This window comes from Bidens hawaiensis, unplaced genomic scaffold (genome assembly GCF_021521415.1).
Source record: "Bidens hawaiensis isolate Kalapana, Puna unplaced genomic scaffold, B.hawaiensis_p1.1 tig00022316_1, whole genome shotgun sequence".
Taxonomy (NCBI): domain Eukaryota; kingdom Viridiplantae; phylum Streptophyta; class Magnoliopsida; order Asterales; family Asteraceae; genus Bidens; species Bidens hawaiensis.
In genome coordinates, this window is record NW_027493470.1 from 264,449 (window position 1) to 274,486 (window position 10,038).

The 10,038-nt window shown below is 33.7% G+C and overlaps 1 pseudogene across 1 annotated transcript; it reads right to left on the bottom strand.

The window, feature by feature from the left end:
- Positions 1-53: 53 nt before the first annotated feature.
- On the bottom strand, positions 54-8,262 carry LOC143565314 (kinesin-like protein KIN-14I; annotated as a pseudogene). Its single transcript, XR_013141046.1, has 18 exons — positions 8,059-8,262; positions 6,735-6,901; positions 6,502-6,645; positions 5,459-5,695; positions 5,325-5,393; positions 5,175-5,243; positions 5,039-5,092; positions 4,818-4,949; positions 4,648-4,729; positions 3,626-3,886; positions 3,076-3,182; positions 2,809-2,987; positions 2,118-2,279; positions 1,788-2,041; positions 1,528-1,692; positions 1,239-1,421; positions 283-659; positions 54-198 (listed from the first exon to the last, which is right to left on the bottom strand). The product of XR_013141046.1 is annotated as a kinesin-like protein KIN-14I (transcript).
- Between the last annotated feature and the right edge of the window lie 1,776 nt (positions 8,263-10,038).

The window sequence follows — 10,038 nt, forward strand, 5'->3', positions numbered from 1 at the left end:
CACTCACTATCTATGTGAAAAAGATGTAAAAAAAATTCAAAGAATTTTACTCTTCACAACTTTCTGTTGTCACTTTTTTTCTTCATTACAACAGCGGTTACCTGCCTACCGACACGTGCTGGCGGCTGATGGTGGCTGCCGACATTGGTCGACTTGCGTGAAGGCGAAGGCAAGAGTCTTGGAATCATTGACCTGCTGCTGCATTTGGTCAAACATTTTTCATTTGATCTGTATGAAACAAAACAAAATTAAATTATATATCAACAAGGTTACTGGTTTTACCTTAAATCCGGGCTCTTTGTCGGCTTTCCATTCGAGTTATTATTATTAAATCTCGACATCGTTGGAATTTTAGAAGGATTAAACTGCCAAAGCAGATCAGGCTCAGATGAGTCACCAGTAGCAGCATCAAGTTCATCTGCTCCATTTTCGAATACGTTATAATTTTGGTCAAATGCGTTGTCTGCTTCCCAGCACCGGGCTGCGTCTAGTTTGTTTACCATGACTTTATCAACCCACTCACCCGAGCATGCGTCTTTGTCATCATCTAGATATGTCTCGCCCGGGCTGCTTATTGGAGGCCATGGTGGTGAGTTTGCTAATAGTTCTTCTAAATCAAAGCTTTGAGTTTTCTGTCTTGATCTCGGTTTCTTGCCAACCTGAAAAGATAGATAATTGGTCGATTTTGGATTAACAGAAACAGTCTAGTAGATGTGGTAACATGAACGGGTTGGGTAGCGGGTCAGTCAAATGGGTTCGGGTTGGAACGGGTTGGGTCATCACACAAACACTTGTTTATCCGGTTTTTAAATAACTAATGCGTTATTTATGATTAAAAAGATACAATATAGGAGATTTTATGTATTGAAATAGACTTCGACGGCTTTCAACCGTTTCAACCGTGTTCACTTTAACACGTTTGCAGCCTTTGACCTGCAAACATTGTTTGGTTCACTTTTTAAAATATTTGTAGATAATTCATGAATGATAACCAAAAAAAAAAAACCAGTATGGTTATAATAAAAATATAAGTATTTGAATAAAAATAAGTTTAGGAGGTCGTCGTATGCATTAAAATAGACTTCGAGCGACTTTCAACCCGTTTGACCCATTTGACTCAACCTTTTGAGTTTTGACTTGAACCCTTTGAGATAAAAACACGATCAAAATCACTGATGAATAACCAAACAGTGTAATGCCATTGCAGTTGAACTAAAAAAATATAAACTTTAACTTACCTCTATGTTTTCTACATCTGTCCCTGGTTTCCCGCGACTTGTTCGCTCAGGAAATGAATCTACCCTTTGTAAGTTAGGAGGGGAACATGATGACAGTTTGCCACCTGGACTTGCCGATACTTTGCGTTGCATATCTTCTTGTTCCCTTTCCTTCTTCGCAATAGCAGCCTTGAGATTAGCAATCTGCAACAAAAAAAAATACCATTTTCGACTTAAACGATTTCTTAAAATTAAAATAAATATAAACAAATTAAACAGTTTCTACAAAAAAAAAAAAAAAAAAAAAAACCTGTTCTTTGAGGTCTTTCACATCCGAACTATCTTTATGCACTTGTGCAGCACCAAGTTCAACAGTCGCCACCCCGCTCAGCAAACTTAAGTGTACTAAGTGTTTCTCCAACAGCATTCAGTTCTGGGCTTATGTGAACAAACATCAGTGTCTTTGCTTGCCCTCCTAATAAAGATAAAAAAAAATAATTTAAAGGAAATAATAATAAAGAATCAAAGATTAAAAAAGTTTGAAGCTTTATATAAAAACTGTTACTTTACCAAGTGAATCTTGAAGTAACTGTGTGAGTTTGCTGTTTCGGTACGGCACGTGTGAATTCTTTTGAGCAAGGGAAGCGATCACATCGCCTAATGCTGACAAGGATTTATTAATATGTTGTGCTTCTTTTAATCTGTCACCAGCTACTTCAGATTTGTCCACGCGTTCACTACCCGCTAGATCAACTAAATGCATACAACCACGAAGAACGGCTCCGGATGTTAAGTCTCTTCCTAGGACATGTACAGTCAAGCAACTAAATGAAGTAAATTTTAAACATTAGAAATATTAATAATATATTGAGTGCTCAAATGACTTATAAGTTATAATACCTGTGTGATCGGCTGCTACGGTCATTGAGAGCAGTTGCACCGACTGCACGGTTTCTTTGGCCTAAGTTCATCAGATCAATAACATCATACATTGATGCCACCTGGACGAGTCTAGCGTCCGGGACATTGAACCCGTTTTGTGAGTTGTTACGAATTTCTAATGTAATATCAAGTTAAGGAAACTTGACCCGTTAAAGATAAAACATAATGCAACATATTATGCACACTTGGCATGTTTGTTTAATTTTGTCTTTTAAACATATGCAATTTATGGACCAGGTCCTTTAAAAAGTTTATTTGCAGGCGGTGTCATTTACATGACATGTTTGTTTGATTTTCGTCCTTTTGACTAACTGGCATCCAAAAACCCGTTAAGCCTTGGCTTGTGAGGGCATTTAAGTCTTTTAACGCATACTATTTAAGTATTTATAATTAAAAAACAAATTAAATATATTATTAGAAAAAGAAACTAAATAAAATATGTTAAACAAAAACCTTTTTAAGTCTTGGCATGTTTGATTTTAACTGAGGTTTTGGATGACAGGCTGACAGCATGTAAAGGACAAAAAGCGAATGTATTTTTGTCATATAAAGGACACTGCCCGCAAATAAACTTTTTAAAGGACCTGATCCATAAATCGCATATATTTAAAGGATAAAATTTGTAATTTTGTTCAAAAGAAAAGGATATCTTTTGTTTAAACTCTCGGTAGCAAGCAGGTCTCGAACTTGCTCGTTATAAATCTCGATCATTTGAACCGACACATCATACTGAAAGGCGTCTTTCCTCTGTTCCGCAAGAACAAACAAATCACTCAAAGCCCTGTAGTTAACTCCTTGACTGTTCTCTGTAAGATCCTTTGGTCCAGTCTGAATGAATAACAACCAAAAAATTTATATTTTATATATTTATCGAGTCACGACTTTATTAATTCAAGAAAATGTCACACATATATACCATTGTATGTGTTTTTCCGGATCCAGTTTGACCGTACGCAAAAATGCATACATTGTAACCATCAAGAACGGAGCGAATGAGAGGCTGAGTGTCTGCAAAGACCTCCGCTGCACAACACGTATGCATATTGCAAATAATCAATATATAGTTATATAACTACAGCCTACAGGGGAAGGTTCATGTATATTTTAATCTTAACATGAGAGCGTAGAAAATAATACTAATTTATAAAAAAAAACTAGAATGTAATAAACAATACCAACTACAATACCAATCTACATAAACAATGATTTATAATTATAAAGAAAAAAACCTAAAAATTACAACAAAATAATCAAAATAATAACAGCAAATACCAACAAATACTTATAACAACAAAAGAAAAAAATCTAATAATAACAACAATATATAAATAAAATACTTTTAACGTCTGATAATAAAAAATTAGCAAATACGAAAAAAAATAACAGCAAACACCTATAAAAATAAACCAGCAAATTGGTTCTCACTGTTTTCATGTTAAGAATAATATGTATTTGATCCTGTTTACCTTGGGTTGCTGCAGGCCCGAATACTTTGTTGAAGTTAAACAATCTACATCCTTTTCCGTATTTGACAGGGGTATTTATGGAAATTGTTCCTTCTTCAATATTTTCCACAACACTCTGGATATCCGATCTTCCGGGTCTCACCCGACAATAAACTCGAATGTTTCTTTTAAGATCTTGAACCTGATTATATAGCTTTCGGTTTTCCTCAAGAACTCTATGATATCCAGAAGCAGCACCTGCTAAACCATGAACATGCAGACCTACAACAACATTAATAAAAACAATATTTTAGAATAAATATTAAATAACACTTTTTTATTTTTATGGTCGCTCATAAAATCTTTTGCTCCAATCAGGTCACTAAAGTTTTCTTTTTGTTCTAATCCTACATATTTTACCTGGATAGTAGGTCATGTGTTTTTTTTTGTTTTTAAATAGTTTGACATTGCAAAACATTTTTTAAAAATTGAGAAAAATAAATTTTAAATTGTGAGAAATTGCAAAAAAAGTAATAATAATAATAATAATAATAATCTGGAAAATTTAAAAAAAAAACTGAAAAATTTCAAAAAAAAATAAAAGCTGGAAAATAAAAAAAAATCTTAATTTTTTTATTATTATTTTTATTTTGCATTTGTCCAGATATATATATATTTTTTTGCGAAAAATTGAAAAAAATAATAATAATAATCTGGAAAATTGCAACAAAAAAAAAACTGCAAAATAAAAAAAAAATCTGAATTAATTAATTATTTTTTTTTGCATTTTTTCACAATTATTTTTTTTTCTTAATTTTTACTAATTTTGTCACTTCAAATTTTTTTTTTTTGCAATGTTAAACTATTAAAAAATTTCAAAAACCTACAAAACCAGCCATCCACGTAAATATATAGGATTAGAACAAAAAAGAAACTTTATTGACCTAATTGAAATAAAAGATTTTATGAATGAACTGAGTGGAACAATTTCAAAACTTGGTTACTATTGTATATAGTAATAAAATGTAAAGTGTTAAATTTACCAAGATTCTGAATCTCCTCATGGAATTTCATTTGCATGAACTGCATCCCGGATTTTGCGGTTAAAAGAGTTTGTTTCAGCTCCTGTGAAATAACAAAATATATAAACAGATCAATTTAGTATGCCAAAATATTTAAAAAGTAACACAAGCTGCTTCAAAATACATCATACCTTGATATATCTTTCTTGTATATCAAGAATCATTTGATATTTTAAACGTCTTCTTTCGCTTTCATCATCCGAGATGGATTTCGTATGCAAGTTCTGATCTTTCTTTACAAGTGCACATTTTTTGTCGTCCGCCTTAAGTTTTATATAAAATTATTTCAAAAATTAATATCTACACACATATGAAAAGTAAAAAGAAAAAAAAGAAAAAAAAGAAAAATCACCTTTATTTCATCGGAAGTGTGTTTTAACGGAGTTCCATTAGGGGTATCTTTTGTCTGTTGATCAAGAATATTAAAAATGCAAGCGAGTATGATCGTAAAACACCAAGAAGGAAAATATTATAGCTAAAAATTTTACCGAATCAAATTGATTAGCAATGCGATTCTCAAACTCTTCCATGACCTTACTTAGCATGGATTCTACAAGCTACACAAGCCGAACCGTATAACTAAAACGAGACATCATATAAGTCCTTAAAAGTAAGTTTTTGTGGTGAAACAAACTTACAAATGGAACCTCATCTGGTTTCTTATCCAACAAAACCGCACGAACAAGCATACTCAACGATGAATCAGGCTGCTGCATAGAAGCATACTGTAAGTATCAAACTGTCACAATATTAATAATATTAAGGTACTAACCATTTCAATATTCTCAGTTTCAAGTAACTGAGCATTCATGGATGCTTCAGTCATTGATATATTTCTTGACAATGAGTTTTTGAACGGATCCGAGTTTTTGCGTATGAAGTTCTTTCCTGATGTTATTGGTTTCAAATTTCCACCAAATTTCCGAACTCCATTCCCACCTGTTTGTTTCCAGTCATGATAGGATTTAAGTGCTAGAATACAGTTAACAATTCTAGATGATTTTCCACCCTGACATTTGAACAAAACAATGTAACATTAGTTGACAATTCTACTTAGTCGAGTTCAGCATGTCATGAATAGTAATGTTACGACCCCAGGATCTATGAATGCAATATTAAACGAATTAGTTTTGTGAAAATTAAATAATCAAGTTTGACCAACTTTTTTCAAAAATAGACCTTGAAATTTAGCCTCCAACCCCAATAAACATTTAAATTGAGCCAATCAGGATTCACCACGTACCCCAAGACGGGTAAAAATATGAAAGGCTGCTGAGCCTTAGCCGTCACTCTTTGGACTCTGAAAATCATGAAAAGTGACTTCGAACCAATCAGAAACCGCCACGTGTCTAAAGCCGGCTTAATTTAGCCTACAAGTCTTAGCCGCTTTCTCCTTTTTTAGCGGCTAAAAAAGGAGACGGCTAAGCCGTCGTCCATTTTTTAGCCTACAATGATGCGGCTAAGACTTGTAGGCTAAATTTAATCGGCTTTAGATGGTGGCGGTTTCTGATTGGTTAAAAGTCACTTTTCATGATTTTCAGAGTCCAAAGAGTGACGGCTAAGACTTAGCCGCCTTTCATATTTTTAGCCGTCTTGGGGTACGTGGCGGATCCTGCTTGGCTCGATTTGAATGTCTATTGGAGTTGGAGGCTAAATTTCAGGGTCAAACTTGATTATTTTTGTAATTTTCCCGTTAGATTTACTATTCGAAATGGGCTAGCGGCGCAGTTTGTTGCCTGTTTGCCTTCTGTTTCGATGTAAACACTACTTGGTTAAACGAAAATTTATATACAATTTACTAGAAAGAACACATACTTGCTCCAAATCAGATGCCTCAAAGGTAGGCAATCCCATTTGCTCAACAGCTACAAGAAAGTTTCTAACATTTTCGAAACACTGATATATACATAAAGCCGCGCCATCCGGGACAACATCTGTATCACATGGACCTTCAACCACCTGAAAATGATCAACTTTGAGAAACTATAAGATATCAAATTATCATCATATTAAATATTATTAATATTATTTACAGGCGAAATGACAACCTTAGGCACGGATCCTGGATCAACCTTATTGATCACATTACATAGAATTAGTCCGTTTTTTAAAGCGACTTGAAATTCTTCTTCAGTAGGTTGAGCAGGCAAATCTTTTGCGCCAACGACTCCTATCATTGTTCTCATCCAAGCAGTTGCTTCATACCTTCTTGTTGCTGTAAACCAAATATGATATCATTAAAATATGATAATTTACATGCATATTAGTTATACCATCACAAAAAAATGTTCATTTAATTCAATCCTATCATTTAAACGAGTAGTGTTTACGTCGAAATAGAAGGTACATGGGTAATAAGCTGCGCCACTAGACATTTTGTGAATAGCAAAATTAAGGGGTTGTTTGGTAACCTCTTAATCAGTCACCATTGTGTTTGCTTCACTAGAATGGTTTCTGCAAACCTCTTACCATTAAGCTTTAAAATGATGTTGAATGTAAATTTTACCCGTTTTTCCATTAATGTGTTCATAACCATGGACGAAGCTCACTGAGGGCAAGGGGTGGGCCCGACCCCCTTGTTTTTTTCGCAGTAGTGTAAACTAACCTGTTTTTCGCCCGAAAAAGTTGTATACGTAGTGTAAATTTACCCGTTTTCGGCCGGAAATTTGAGCCTGCCCCACCCCTCATTTATAAAAATTTCCGTACAATCTGAGTCCGCCACCCCCCCCCCCCCCACCGGTGATGTTTTTGTCCAAGTTCGCCACAGTTCATAACCCATAGTTTGCCACTCACGCGCCACATCCTCGACCCACCACCACCAACCATGGGCGAAGCTTCTTTAGTGGCTGGGGTCCCCCCCCCCGCCAGTTTTTTTGCGCAGTAGTGTAAGTTGGCCATTTTTCGTCCGAAAGTTTTGTATACGTAGTGTAAATTTACCCGTTTTTGGCCCAAAATTTGAGGCTAGCCCCCCTCGTTTATGGTTTTCTAAATACATTTTGAGCCCCCCCCCCCCCCCCCCCGACGACCTCGCCCAAGTTTCGCCACCACTAACCCACCGCCACATCGGCGTACTCAACACTTACTGGCTCAGTTTCTCTTATCCATTCAGACCTCATACTCAGCACTTACTACTCAAAGTTGCCCAACAGCCCCTAAGTCGTTTAGATCTCGTGGTCATAACACTACTATTGATGAACCAACGTCATTAGTAAACTAATTTAAAAATTAATAAAAACAACCTAATCAAATAAGATCTTCCAACTATGGTAATTAATTAATTATATAATAACAAACTCTCACTTTCAGTAAATAATTAACCAAAACTCAAAACAACAATGAACAAATCACTAGAAAAAAAAAAGCTACACGTACCAACTTCCTCAGCTCTACGCGAATCCAAATCCAGATGCCGAGGCCGAATATCATGTTGTTGAAGCACACTTTCCATCACAGATGCAACGGAGAACGACGATAATGCACCATCGGCTGCCATCGGGTTCAATATAAAAATTTTAATCTAGCAAACACATGTTAGACTTGTTTGATTCTGAACATGAGAGTAGAATTAGTAGCATTTAATATATCAATTTATGAAGTGAAGGAAAAAGATTAGACAGATCATGTGATTCATGTGTATGTAAAGTGTAAAGTTGTATAGATATATATAAATGATTATAATCAAAGGTGGTGGGGTTTTGAAGCTTGCTTGTGTTCTAATTCACAAGTGTAACACCAACATTTGCCATTTTTGGTTTTTAATATTATTTGGTTTGAATAATGAATACTACCCTTCATGGCTCTATATGTATCTTGCTCATATAATATTAATTTTAATATTAATGTTAATTATTATTGCTACACAATTCCGGCCGTCCGGCCAGTTTATAATGTTTATTATTTCACTTTATTTTTTTCAACTTTTTTATTGCTTTTAAAAATTATATATATGTAAAAACCAAGTCAAATGGTGACTTATATGTCATGTTAAAATAGAGTTTTAAATTCGTGTCTTATTAGTGTTGTTTAAGTACTTTGTATCTAGTGGTTTGTTAATAAGAACTCGAAAAAAGCTCGTCCTTAAGTGAGTTGAGCTGGCTCGGCTCGGTTTTCAAATGAGCCAAACTTGAATCAGGGTTGGTTCGGCTGGTGACTCAGTATGTATATAATAATAATAATAATAATACCATTTATGAATTTAAACTTATGAGTTCAGCATGCTAAATTATAATTTATATATATTATAAACCAAAACTATAACATATTATTTAAATATACCATATCTTGTCATTATTTCAACTAGTTAAGATGAAAAAGTATAAAAAAGATATTATCTTTTTATGCTTATGCGTATGAATATTGTGCAGAAAAATAAGAATTTTTTTAAATAAATAAGTTGGCTCGCGAGCCAAGCCCACGTTTTTAGCTCGTTAAGATAAACGGTCCGGCTCGGTTTTTTTTAACGAGCCGAGCCTGAACCCACCCTTGGCCCTAATGTTTATCAAACCATTTAAAGCTATAAATGAAATGATTTGGCTTTCTTAGTAAAAAAAAAACGTTTGCTAATAATAAAAGAAGTAATTTTGCATCACTTGAGAGTTGAGACAATTTGCTAAATAACTTTTTTTTCTTTTATGGAAAAATAATGAAATTAGTGTTCTTTGGAAAATTAATAGTAAAATCCAGTGGTGTTTATTTCTATATCATGTACTTTGCAAATGAGTTAATTAACACATTATACACGCATAAACAATATATGCAAAATGAACCAGCTTATAAAGTAAATCTTTTGTTGTAATCATGATCACCTAACAAATCCTTGAAAATTTGATATTGTAGGTAACACAATCATATACTTTTTTTTCTATGAATGTGAATTTCCTAGCACCGGGTTCGTATACATATGTATCAGGATCAAAACTGAAAATGAGCATGAGGGAGATATTACATCTAGATATACCGGGTGGTTACATACCAAGTTACCAACATTCAACTATTTATTTCTTTATTCAGCATCTTGCGGGGTTGGTCTTATGCCTGTAAACTTTTTGTGTTAGTGAAAATTCGTTTTGTTGGTAAAATAAGCTGAAAATGAGCCGCTATTAATTGTGTTTGATTAACTTTTCAGTTATTTTATTTTCAAATTTATAAACTAAGTGTATGTTGGGGATTAAGTTTGAAAACAACTTATTAAGTCAAAAAAATATTTAGCAATCATAAAATTCTTTTTTATTTTAGCCTTTTGATAATGTTAAAAAACTGTTTTCTAAATTCACAATCCTTGCTTATTTTAAATGATATATATTCAAAAAGCTTATAGGTCAATAATTTATTTTCAAATTCTATCTCAAACAT